At 36.3% G+C, this 13,887-nt stretch overlaps 1 pseudogene; it reads right to left on the minus strand.

Annotated features, from left to right (window-relative positions):
• Positions 1–12,024: 12,024 nt before the first annotated feature.
• On the minus strand, positions 12,025–12,163 carry LOC129535356 (U2 spliceosomal RNA; annotated as a pseudogene).
• Positions 12,164–13,887: the final 1,724 nt, after the last annotated feature.

Genomic DNA, 13,887 nt, shown 5'->3' on the forward strand with positions numbered 1-13,887 from the left:
TTTCTTAAGAACAATTTTTCTTATCATGTTTCTAGTAACCTTTTGAACTACAGTTGAAGTTACCAGAATAGAAGTACATTTTCTCCCTTCTTATAATACTAAAGAATTGATTGAGCATATGATTTCTTGCCTCATGTGACATTATTTATAAAGCAGTTTGAGTTCTGCTCTCTGATTCTGGAAAAAAAATATACACTCGAGTAAGGAAACCTATAGAAATTAAGTCCAAATCTCTGCTTGCAAGAAAGTTTTCAGCAAGTAAAGACAAATTGTGTTTTTTTTTGTTGTTGTTAAAGGCTCTTTCTTTTAAAGGCTGAGCATTATTTCATTTCAAGATATCCCAGCAGCTTTTGTAAATTTTATTCATTAGGGATTTGTGATGATTCTGATAGAGGTTAGAAATATACTGTGTGTGTGTGCTCACTCAGTAGTGTCATACTTTTTGTGACCCCATGAGCTATAGTCTGACAAGCTCCTCTGTCTGATCTTCCCCACCTAGGGATTAAATCCATGTCTCTTGCTTTGCAGGGGGATTCTTTACCATTGCCATACTAGTATCCATAATTAATTATCTGCATATGCAGTTATTTAAACTTTGGTAGCATAGTGGAGGAGAAAGAGCTTGACTCCACAGTTTACAAAATCTGAATCAGAATCAAGGACCCATCGCTAATAAGCCATGTTTTCTTGGTCAAGTATGACTCTTGCTGAGGCCATGTACCATCTCTAAAAGTGACTCTTACTACTGTTTCAACTACTCTCCACTGGAGTTGTCAGGAGGAGAGAATGGGATAATATATTTAGAAGCTCATTACAATTGGTAAAGGAATGTTGAAATAAAAGTTAATATTTTCTTGAGACAGTTAATATGCTCACTACATATGCGATGCTGAGTCTGCCTATTTCTCTCTTCCATGGAAGTTTGCATTAAAGCAACAGCTGAATCCTTTTATACACATTATTTACAACATGATAATACCTTAGTGGCAGGAATCTCTAATAATATAGGCTACATTATTTTTAACGTTTGTGATTTTCATGACATGAAATTTATCCTCACAAGATTACACAGACAGATTCAGAGGAGTGGTAGTTTTCACCTGCCTTCTCTTAAATCTGAAGAATGTTAGTGACTTGGGAGGGGTTTTTGAGAAATAAGAAGATGAGTGTTTGCCAGACATAGGGTGATAGGAATTTCCTGGTAAAAAGCATCAAGTTAAAATTAAGAAAACTAGATGAAAAGAGCAGTGAGATGGACATGGACTGGGCTCAGAGAGTGGGAATAAAAGGAAACACTTCAGGAAGTTTGACATATCCTAATATAAGACTTTAGTAGAAACAGGTGTGGTCTGAGTGGCAAAAACAAGAAGTCACTATAGAGTTGAAGAGAGGATGAATTATCCATTAGGAAAATAGCAGTACAGCCAAAGACCTCTGAAAGAGAAATAGCCAGGCTTGAAATGGGCATTTTGGAGATTACTTTCTCTAACAGTGGATTATTCTGTTGAAAGAAATAGCTGGAATAAATAGTGGCTGAAGTTCAAGTTCCACATTTAGAAGTTAATTTGGTAAAGCACTCTCACCCCTCTATTCTTATTTTCTTCTTATAGGCTCCTAAGTACTACAAAAGCTACTAATGACATAGATGGGTCTCTGCTAATGAAGAAATCTCAAGAGTTACATAAATGTCAGTTCTTAAGCAACAATCAAAGAAAAAGCAGTCTACTTTTAAATAGACCAATATTTAACTGGCTGTTTTCAGTCATCTATACCAAGGAAAAATGGAGATCTTGAAAGCACAATGCTTCTCACTTTTGATCAAACATGAATCCCTTTCCTCTTCATACAATAGCCTCTTATACCCAGCAGTGATTACACAGCTCTCATCACTGGCTGCTGGTGTCAGAAGCTATATCAGCATCTTCAGTGGTAGCTGGATAAAAACTTCTATGCTTACCTTAAGATATATCTTTCATGCTACTGTCTTGTTATGCAGTCTGAAAATACATTCTGATTCAACTCTGAAAAGAAGACAGCTTAAATACTTGACAACAGTCATATAGTCAAGGCAGGCCATAATTTCTGTTTCAGAAACCATGTGTGCAAGCTGATTTTTTCCTATATTGCTAGAGTTTCAGGGCCAGATTTTCAAAAAAGCATTTGTGTGCATAAAATGGGTAATTGCACACACAAATGGGCAATTTTGTACACAATTATCCATTTTGCATACGCAATTATATGCTTCTGAGGGTATAACACATGTACATGAAATTTGGTAAGCAAATCCATTACTCCTTCCTTTGAAAATTTGGTCCATATTGCAGGTTTATTGCACAGAAGAAAACTGAGATTCTTCCTGTTTGATAATGTAATTGCATACATTACTTTTCTTTGTATCCTGCTTTTTAATCAAGCCCATTAAATTATTAACCCAATCATCCCAACAGCCCTATTATCTATGAATTGAAAATGTTATGATAATTTCATTTTAGAAATTAAGAATTCAAGACACAGAAGTTGGACTTCTATAAATATTAACCACTTTCCATTTAGGCTTCCTGACAAATAGTTCCCTAGAATCCACTCTCCATCTGTCTGCACAAATGCAAATCTAAAAGAACAATTATTGCAATTGGCAAAGGAATTGAGCACAAATACAAATTTCATTCCCTGTGGTCCAACTAAGCCAAAGTTTACTCACATTTCTGGACTGACGAAAAAACTTACACCGTGTCTTTTTTTCAAGCATAGAGCAAGTAAGACTGTAAGTCTTAATAGGAGGGCTTGTTCACCTGGGAAATTCCTATGTCTTTGTCAAAACTAGAGAATAAAACATTCACTCACTTCACGCAAGTAAATTGTGTCTTTAGTTTTGGAGCATGTTTCTCAGAAAGCTGATGAAAGAGGTTTATTTGACAACAGCCTGAATGTTGTGGTTATATGTGTGGCTTTCGCACAAAGCTGAAAGCAGGAATCTTTGTGGCTTTGATAGCAGGGAAAGGAGACAGACACTTGTGAATATTTGTTGTTGTTGCAGTTAACATATATGCCCTTTCGTATTCTTGCCTGACTTGCTACCTGTCTACCATGTCATTGTGCAGTCTGTGTTGACAGTATTGCATAGACAGGAAGCTCAAGTTGTTTCAGAAAAGAAAAGAATGATATCAGTCCCTGTGAGGAAAAAAAAGTCAAATTGGCACCTACTATACACAAATTACAATTTGACAGCAACTTTGTATGAAATTTACGGATTGCGAACATTAAGACAAATTAAATTCCTTTAAAATGATCTTTAATTGAGGTATTATTAGGCATTAGCAGTAGGAATAGTAGTAGCACCAGCAAGTGTAGTTGTAATGGCAGCAGTCAAATAGGAGCAATACTGCTAATGACAAACACAGAATTACCTACTATTTATTTGACTACTTCCTGTGTGCCACACAGTATGGTAGGTATTTTAAATTAACAGTCTCTTTTGGTGGGAGGGATAAATTAGGATAAAGGATTAACAGATACACACTCTCTATATATGAAATAATAAGGATTGACCGTATAGCACAGGGAACTACATTCAATATCTTATAATAACTTATAAAGGAAAAGAATCTGAAAAAATTATGTATATATATATATACATACAACTGAATCACTTTGCTTTATACCTGAAATTAACATGCTGTTGTAAGTTAACTATACTTTAATAAAAATACATTGTTTTTTTGTAACAGTCACAGAGCCTCTGAGAGATATTTTTAATCACTTTGACAGATGAGAAAGTGAAAGGTTTAAAAACTGTGGTTATATAGCTAAGTAAGTAGCAGAACTAGGATTAACTTTAATGCAATCAGACTTTAAATGATACAGACATAAAAATGGGTACAGTTCCATTTCATCTGTTTAATTTTTATTCCCATGTAGTTGCAGAGGATACAAGGGGAACTTTGACAGTTTCTTATTTCTTTTTTTTTTTTTTTTAATTTTACAATATTATATTGGTTGGTTTTGCCATACATTGACATAAATCCGCCCTGGGTGTACATGAGTTCCCCTTCCTGAACCCCTCTCCCACCTCCCTCCTCCCCTTATCCTCCCTCTGGGTCCAGGTTCGATGCATGATACAGGATGCTTATTTCTTAAACCGCCATTTTGGGACACAGTTTTTGTAGCTTGTCCATTTTAAAATTCAATCTTGCTAAGTAGAATTAGGTAAAAATACCACCTGTGTTACAAGTCATGCGTTAGAGATAGTATTAAACAGAAGGTGGGGCCTGACTTTGAGGCATAATGCTGTTTCTTGGTGAAAAAAGTAAATTATTTTATTTAAGATGTTTGTGTTTGTGTGGAAAAAGTTAGCCTTCTAAAGTACCTGAGTCTGCTAATAGCTTTATTTTCTTCAATAATAACAAAAACTGAGAAAGACCTCAAGGAATATAGTGTGCTGCTCATTAGTCTTAAACCTTTCATGATGAGCATGTTTATCGGGATATTTAATAATTTGTGTTTCCTTAGAAACTTTCATCTTAGAATCCCAGTGTGCTTTCTAAATATAAATGATCTTAGCATTGCTACTAGGAAGATGTATATGTGCATACGTGGCTCAAATATGCCCCAAATGATGAAATGGTCTACTTTATATCACAAAGTGTGAACAATTCAGTTATGGAAGTCATTCCTTGATTGAACGATTTATTCTAAACACACATATAAAACCATAATTTGAGAAGAAAGTGTTCCTCAGAAATACATTTCTGTACAGAATTGACAAACTATATAATCGACAATCACTCTCAAAATACTCTAGATGTAAATCAATTTATCAAACCCAATTCAGATACTCAACAGCTCAGGAAGGATCTTCTTTACTCTGTCACATAGTTAAAGTGATCCAGGAAAGCTCTGTGAATAAGTCTGATAAGTTAGAGTTATGTAAAGTAATGTTCATATACCTGCACACACAAAAGTGGTTGTTGTTTAGTTGCTAAGTTGTCTCTCCTTCTTTGTGACCCGATGGACTGTAGCTCACCAGGCTCCTCTGTCCATGTTTTTATCCAAGCAGGAATACTGGATTGGGTTGCTGCTGCCTTCTCCAAAGGATCTTCCCAACCCAGGGGTCGAACCTGTGTCTTCTGCTTGGCAGGAAGATTCTTTACCCCTGAGCCACGAGGGAACCCTGCAGTCAAAAGTAGGCAGGGCCTTTTTTGGATCACATTGTTTGGTCAAATATTTCCCCATAGGCCCATATTTACTCAGAAGTTTTATGTCACAGCTCATTTTTCACAAACTCTACCTTCTACTTGTGTATATTAAGAAAGTTTGTTGTAGAGTGATCATTTTACTTGGGATGTCTAATAGATAAGAAGGAGCCTGCAACTAGGAAGCCTCTATGACATTTGCAAAAGTGCAGTGCGGCTACTGTATCTCCAAAGTGAGAACACTTTGTGTTAGGATGAACAGTAGGGACTGGGGAGTTTGAATTTGACTGAAGTGTTGGAAAAAATATTTTCTTAAATCCTGTAATACAAATTCAAGAGGTAAGAGTTTGTCTGCAGATTTCACTCCACACACAAATTGTTCTTTTGCATGGCAACAGGCACACAGTTATCTTCTTAGCACAAAAATTTGTAATTTTAAGCTATCCTACATACTGAAATACGTACATAGAGGTAAGCTCTGGAAGAATATAACTTTAGCCCTTGGTGAGTTATTATAAAAGAGTATGCAAGATAGCACACAGCTATGCAAAGTACAGTCTGTTTCCTCTGATTTTTTTTTCTTACCTTCAACAACCTCCCTTTATGAGGGATATTATTCAGTTTAAAGTGAATGAATTCAGTTTTTTCCTTCTGCCCAGTGCTTCTGAAAAACATCCCTTCTCCATGTAACAATTTCCACTTGGGCAAATTTCTCATCCTCATAATGCCTTTTACATTTCCTTTTTCAGACAATGTTTCCAGAAGGTAGTTTTTTTCTTAAAGCTGCTACTTTAAGCTTGAAAAAGTTTTAGCTTGTTCACACAAAGCACTTTCTTTCATCTAAGAAAGCATCAAGGAAAGATAGCATTCTGAGGGAAGTACAAACTGTCAAGCAATCTTAGCAAAAGGGCTAGTTTATTTAACTTCAGAAAAGGCAACATACAATAGTTCCTGGGGTTTGATAATATTGAGAGCTGCTTGCACCCTTATGGTTTAATTCCTTTCAGAAATGAAGAGAATGCTGTTTATTAGGATTTTGCAATGTTTGAAATACTCATGGTTACCACAGATAGTTTTAATACGTTATTTTTCATTTATGCACAAATGGTCCAATTAAAAATTGTGATCTTTGTTGGAAAACTTTGGAGGAACTTCATGCATCATCAGAATTCAACAGATGATATTATCATCAGCAAAAAGAGAAGACCTTAACCTAAGGCCAAAAACAAATTATCCAATCACCCATCAGATAGCAGAATGAGAAGACTTACTGTATATTTAAGTGGAATGCATGTATTTTGCAGGCTCACTTGATGCGAAATCATGTAGAACAAGACATCACCAAGCTATTTGAAAATGAAATGGTAGTTTACTTATCACTAGGGATCTGGCAGCACTTCTGAACTGGGTGTAATAGTTCAGGATAACCTTTCTTTTTAAAAAACTTTCATATCCTGAACAGATTCAAGAATTCTTAAAAATGGAGAACACTGGGTTCTTTTCAATGACGGATATGTTTTTCAAGGTTACAATTTTACTGTGAACATTTGTTGTAGTGGTGGCCTATTTATGAGGATAAACTAAGGTCAGAGGGTTGTGCATCATTAAGAGACAGATGATGAAAGGACGAACAAAAAACATTCATCAGCAAACCAATATAAAAATGAAAGAAAATTAACAAGGCAGAGCATGGGGCAATGGGTGAAAAAACCTCTATGACATCTCAGTCAAAGTCAGATAATATGCTTTGTGATTCTCTCAATTAGCTGTCCCCTCTCCCCTCCACCATTTGCCAGCAGAGACACTCATTTTTCGCTCACCATTTGTTTTAATTAAACTAAACTAAAACTTGTGTCTGTTAATAGCCATTCACATTTTCTTGGCTTTTCTGACACTAAGAAAAACCTCTTTAATCTCAGCAACAGTCCCCTATGCTGCCTGTACTCTAATATGTTCATTTTCAACATGATATGTGGTATTAGGTAGAGCAACAACTTCTGTCTTCCTTCACTGTAACTAGATATCTGTTTTTCTGTACATTGCCCTCAACATTTCAACTTAATAGTCTATAAATTCAAATAATATTCACTGTGTCTATTGACTTTACTGTTACTGACAATCCTGTAAACACATGAAACTTCTTTATCCTGAAGTATTGTATATGCTCTTTGGCATGATTTGTACCATTTGCTTTTATTTAAGATGGTTTTTCACATGACATTGTAAAATAACCATTCTATGTAAGCAGGCATGTAGAAAAGTGATTATTAAGACACATCAAGTTCTTTACTTCTTTTTCCACTATGGTATTTACATCCAAGATCTCTATCCCTCCTAGGGAAAGGTGTCTTTTAGAACATCTTTGGATAGCAATTCTCTCAGGGTTCTTTTATCTTTTTTCCTTCTTCAGATTTTTAGAATCATGTGTACCAATTTCAAGCCAAAGTGGAGCATTTCAAATTGAGAAGGACCCCAACAGACGTTAGAGTCTCAGCACCATGAATTTTCCCATGATGGCCAAAGTATGCATAGAAGTGACATTCAGTAATTTAATGACAACAAATCCAAACATATAAGGTAAAATCTCCCCATCTGTGCCTAATCCTTTAGCAAGTGTTCACAATGCAAATGCTACAGGCTTTTCTAGGTCATTTGGCATTATGTGAAAATTCACCACTCTGACCCCATATGGTGAAGCGTCAGTAGCTAAACAGATTGTCAGGGTAGGGTAATAATACACTAGAATCCTTGAGGACATCAGTTGATGCTTAGTCAATTCAAAAGCAGCTTGACATTCTTTTCAATAATGACACTGTTTATTTTGCTGTAATAGTTGTGTCATAAAAAGTAACTGCTATGGAGAGATTTGGTTTAAATTTCTTGATGTATTTTTATCAGAAATATAAAGAATATACAATTCTATACATATATAACATTGATAAAGAATAGAAAATATGTTGTACACAAAATAAATAGATGATGTATATATATATTCATATTTATGTAATGGAAGGCAGAATTGATTAATTAAGCTTTGAGCTACTTGATCAGAAATTTTTGCTGAACTGACAGTTTTTAGACACTCTATAGAGAAAATGAGTATAGGAAAATAATTTTAAACATTTACACTATTTTCAGAATGATTATCAAATAACTTTGATTCCATCAATTTCTCTGTAATGAAGGTATAATTAGATACCAAACTAAAAAGACCATGCATGAGATTTAATTGACATTCACATTCATTTAAGAAAATTAAATCTTTGTAAAAATGTAAATATGCTAAGGATGGGAGGTGAGCTTTTATTACTTGAGCCCTACAGCTCACGCATTCACTCACTCATTATTTTTACCACAATTTTTGATTTAATTTGACATTTTTAAAAAACCTTTTGGCTTTTGGCTATTCACTAGCATACTCCTCAAATGAGAAATATTTCATATTGGCCTTCTCCTTTTCTAGATTTTCATTATAATTTAAGGCAATGGGGTGGGGGTGGGGTCTAAAGAAGGAAGACTTTAACTGGCACTAACAGAATCACTTTTTGCTGAACAAATTAATTTCCGAAATGTCACCAAACATAAATCCATGATATATGAAGTTATATGAAATTTATATCACTTTATAATTCTGCAATTAGGTTCATTACTTCAATGTATGTTTAAAGGTCCCTATCTAAGAAGACCTTGTGTTATAGCTTGTCACTACGTATTCTTATGTTGACAGTTGTTCAGTCGCCCAGTTGTGTCTGACTCTTTGTGACTCCATGGACTGCAGCACGTCAGGCTCCCTGTTCCTCATCATCTCCCAGAGTTTGCCCAAGTTCATGTTCACTGCATTGGTGATGCCCTCCAGCCATCTCATCCTCACTTCTCCTCACACTCACTTCTCCTTCTGCCCTCAAACTTTCCCAGCATCAGATACTTTTCCAATGAATCATCTGTTTGCATCAGATGACCAAAATACTGGAGCTTCAGCTTCAGAATCAGTCCTTCCAGTGAATATTCAGGATTGATCTCCCTTAAGATTGAATGGTTTGATCTCCTTGCTGTCCAAGGGTGCCTCAGGAATCTTCTCCAGCACCTCAGTTTAAAGGCATCAGTTCTTTGGCTTTCTGCCTTCTTTATGGTCCAGCTCTCACAACTGTATGTGACCACTGGCAAGATCATAGCTTTGACTACATGGACCTTTGTCAGCAGAGTAATGTCTCTGCTTTTCAACACACTGTCTAGGTTTGTCATTCACTTTCCTTTCAAGAAGCAACCATCTTCTGATTTCATGGCTGCAGTCACCATCCACAGTGATTTTGGAGCCCAATAAGAAGAAATCTGTCAGGACTTCCAACTTTTCCCCTTCTATTTGCATGAAGTAATGGGGCCAGATTCCATGATCTTAGTTTTTTTAATGTTTAATCTTAAGCTGACTTTTTCACTCTCCACCTTCACCCTCATCAAGAGGTTGTTTTGTTCCTCTTCACTTTTTGCCATTAGAGTGGTATCATCTGCATATCTAAGGTTGTTGATGTTTCTCCTGCCTATCTTGATTCTGACTTGAAACTCATCCAGCCCAACATTTCTCATGATGGGCTCTGTGTATAGGTTAATTAAGCAAGATGACAGTAGATAGTCCTATCATACTCCTTTCTAGATCTTGAACCAATCAGCTGTCCATACAGGGTTTTAACTGTTGCTTCCTGATTTGCATACGGGTTTCTCAGAAGACACGTAAAATGGTCTGATATCCCCATCTCTCTAAGAGCTTCCCACAGTTTGTCATTATCCACACAGTTGAAGGGTTTAGCATATTTGATGAAACAGAGATAGATGATTTTTTGAAATTCCCTTGCTTTCTCTATAATCCAGCAAATGTTGGTAATTTGATCTCTAGTTCCCCTTCCTTTCCTAAACCCAGCTTGGACATCTGGAAGTTCTTAGTTTGCAAAATGCTGAAGCCTAGCATGCAAGATTTTAAGCATGGCCTTACTAGCATACGAGATGAGTGCAACTGTTTGATGGTTAGCACATTCTTTAGTACTACCCTTCTTGGGAATTGGGATGAGGATTGAACTTTTTCAGTCATGTGGCTTCTGCTGGGTCTTCCAGATTTGCTGACATAATGAATGAAAGATGTCGATGGCATCCTCCTTTAGGGATTTGAATAGTTCTGCTGGAATTTCATTGTATCCACTAGCTTTATTAACAGCAGTGCTTTTTAAGACCCACTTGACTTTGCACTCCAGAATGTCTGGCTCTGAGTGACTAACCAGATAATCGTAGTAATCCAGTTCATTAAGATCTTTTTTTTTAATACAGTTCTTCCATGTATTCTTTCCATCTCTTCTTGATCTCTTCAGCATCTACTAAGTCAGTAGGTCTCATTTATATCCTTTATTGTGCTAATCTTTGGGCAGAATGCTCCCTTGATGTTTCCAGTTTTCCTGAAGACATCTCTAGTATTTCGCCTTTTGTTGTTTTCTTCTATTACTAAACACTGTTCATTGAAGAAGGCCTTCTTGTCTTTTCTAGCTATTCCTTGAAACTCCACATTTAATCGGATGTACCTTTCCCTCACTCCGTTGCTTTTCACTTCTTTTCATTCTTCCACTATTTGTAAAACCTCCTCAGATAGCCACTTTGCCTTTTTGCTTTTCTTTCTCCTTACCTTTTTGCTTTTCTTTTTCCTTGGGATGGTTTTGTTCACCACCTTTGTTTATACAATATTATGGATGTCTGTCCATAGTTCTGAAGGCATACTGTCCTCTAGATCTAGTCTCTTGAATCTATCCATTACCTCTACTGCGAATTCATACAGGGTTTTATTTAAGTCATTCCTGGCTGGCCTAGTGTTTTTCCCAATTTTCTTTTGTTTAAGCCTGAATTTTGCTATGAGAAGCTGATGATCTGAGCCACATTCAGCTCCAGGTCTTGTTTTTGCTGACTACATATAGATCTTCCATCTTCGGCTAGAGAGAATGTAATGAATCTGATTTCTGTATTGACCATTTGATGATGTCCATGTGTAAAATCATCCTTGTGTGTTGAAAAAGTATATTTTTTATGACTAGTGCATACTTACTATGCTGACAGTAAATATACACATGCAACTGATGAAAACAAATGGAGGAAATTGTCAATATCCCCTCCAAAATTTAGAATTTTATTTTTTATGTGAATGAAATAATTAAAGGTAGAAAAAGCTCACAATTATAAAATTTTTGTCCTTACAAATTACTTAAAATATGTGACTGATAAATATTACTGTCATATATATATATATATATTATAATACTTTGATTTGTGTGAAAAATTATTACAAAGAATTAAGTATCATTTTAAGAAAGGATAATAACAAAGAATGTTACAACTACATACAAATTAAACAAGTTAAGAAACTTCTTCTGGCTACAGCAGCATAACTTGAGGTAGACCAATACTCCCACTCATAGCAATCAGAAATCTTTATAAAGTACTAAAAATGTATTTGAAAATAAACAAATTTTAAGCAAAAAGTATTTGCAGGGTTACAAAGAGAAGACAGTCACAAAGTAAAGGGAGAGATCTCTATGGCATTTGCTTGTTCTTACTCTTATATTCTGGCAAAATGCCAAAACACAGGCCTGCTGCCAAGAGACAGAAAAACAAATATAACTTTTGGCAATCTTATGGATCAAGAGAGACAAAAATTGGAGTTTGGGTCTGCTTTGAACAGTCTGTAAATATCTGGTAAGAAAAGAGGTACATCGAACTGAGCTTGCCAAACTGCCAGTTTTCCCTTCCTAAATGTTTGCCAAAATTATTGAACTGTGCAAAGCAAGAGGGTAAGAAACAAGAAGAAAGGTCTGAGGAGCAAAATTAAAACTTCAGAGGATCTTAAGAAGACAGCAATAGCAGTTTACCACCCACTATGAAGGAAATTAAACAGATAAGAACAGATACTACACTTGATCTTAGCCAAAAGGCCGAGAAGCGATTTTAGAAAGGCAGAGGCACCAGAAGTCAAATTGCCAACATCCGCTGGATCATGGAAAAAACAAGAGTGTTCCAGAAGAACATCTATTTCTGCTTCATTGACTATGCCAAAGCCTTTGACTGTGTGGATCACAATAAGCTGTGGAACATTCTGAAAGAGATGGGAATACCAGATCACCTGACCTGCCTCTTGAGAAAAGTGTATGCAGGTCAGGAAGCAACAGTTAGAACTGGACATGGAACAACAGACTGGTTCCAAATAGGAAAAGGAGTATGTCAAGGTTGTATATTGTCACCCTGCTTATTTAACTTATATGCAGAGTACATCATGAGGAACGCTGGGCTGGAAGAAGCACAAGCTGGAATCAAGATGCTGGGAGAAATATAAATAACCTCAGATATGCAGATGACACCACCCTTATGGCAGAAAGTGAAGAGGAACTCAAAAGCCTCCTGTTGAAAGTGAAAGAGGAGAGTGAAAAAGTTGGCTTGAAGCTGAACATTCAGAAAACAAAGATCATGGCATCTGGTCCCATCACTTCATGGGAAATAGATGGAAAAACAGTGGAAACAATGTCAGACTTTATTTTGGGGGACTCCAAAATCACTGCGGATTCTGATTGCAGCCATGAAATTAAAAGATGCTTATTCCTTGGAAGGAAAGTTATGACCAACCTAGATAGCATATTAAAAAGCAGAGACATTACTTTGCCAACAAAGGTCCATCTAGTCAAGGCTATGGTTTTTCCCGTGGTCATGTATGGATGTGAGAGTTGGACTGTGAAGAAAGCTGATAGCCGAAGAATTGGTGCTTTTGAACTATGGTGCTGGAGAAGACTCTTGAGAGTCCCTTGGACTGCAAGGAGATCCAACCAGTCCATTCTAAAGGAGATCAATCCTGGGTTTTCATTGGAAGAACTGATGGTAAAGCTGAAACTCCAATACTTTGGCCAGCTCATGCGAGGAATTGACTCATTGGAAAAGACTCTGATGCTGGGAGGGATTGGGGGCAGAAGTAGAAAAGGACGACAGAGAATGAGATGGCTGGATGGCATCACCAACTAGATGGACATGAGTTCGAGTGAACTCCGGGAGTTGGTGATGGACAGGGAGGCCTGGTGTGCTGTGATTTATGGGGTCGCAAAGAGTCGGACACGATTGAGTGACTGAACTGAACTGATGAAGGAAATGCTTAACTGAAACCTCAGCACCTCAGCAATGGGTCCCTGGGGAGGACTTCACTCTAGAAGTTGAAATGATCCAGCGTTACCCGAAATCTTATAAAACTGACACTAAAACTACTGTAATCCCAGTTCTTGATTGTCTAAGATGATCTGATACCACTATATCTGCTTATCGGAGTATAAGCAAAACCTTCTTTGTAGGAAAAGAACACCCTACATGGCCTCAAATATTTAGCATACACACTACCTAGTATTAAAAATTAAAACAAAACAGAAATACCAAGAAATTGATTAGAAGAGAACAAATGACACAAATAGATTTACAAGTGACTGAGATATTAGAGTTATCAGGTAGAATATGAAATACTTGTTATTAGTATTTTCAAGACAATAGGTGATAAAATGAAGAATTTCTCCAGAAAACAAAAGCTTAAAGAAAACAAAATAGTAATTCTCAGACTGAAAAATAAAATAATTAAGAATCAAATGTAACAACAGATTGTGTACAGCAGCAGAGACAATTGGTGAACTTGAAAATATCT

This window comes from Moschus berezovskii, chromosome X (genome assembly GCF_049115385.1).
Source record: "Moschus berezovskii isolate FMDL1 chromosome X, NW_MosBer_1.0, whole genome shotgun sequence".
Lineage (NCBI taxonomy): Eukaryota > Metazoa > Chordata > Mammalia > Artiodactyla > Moschidae > Moschus > Moschus berezovskii.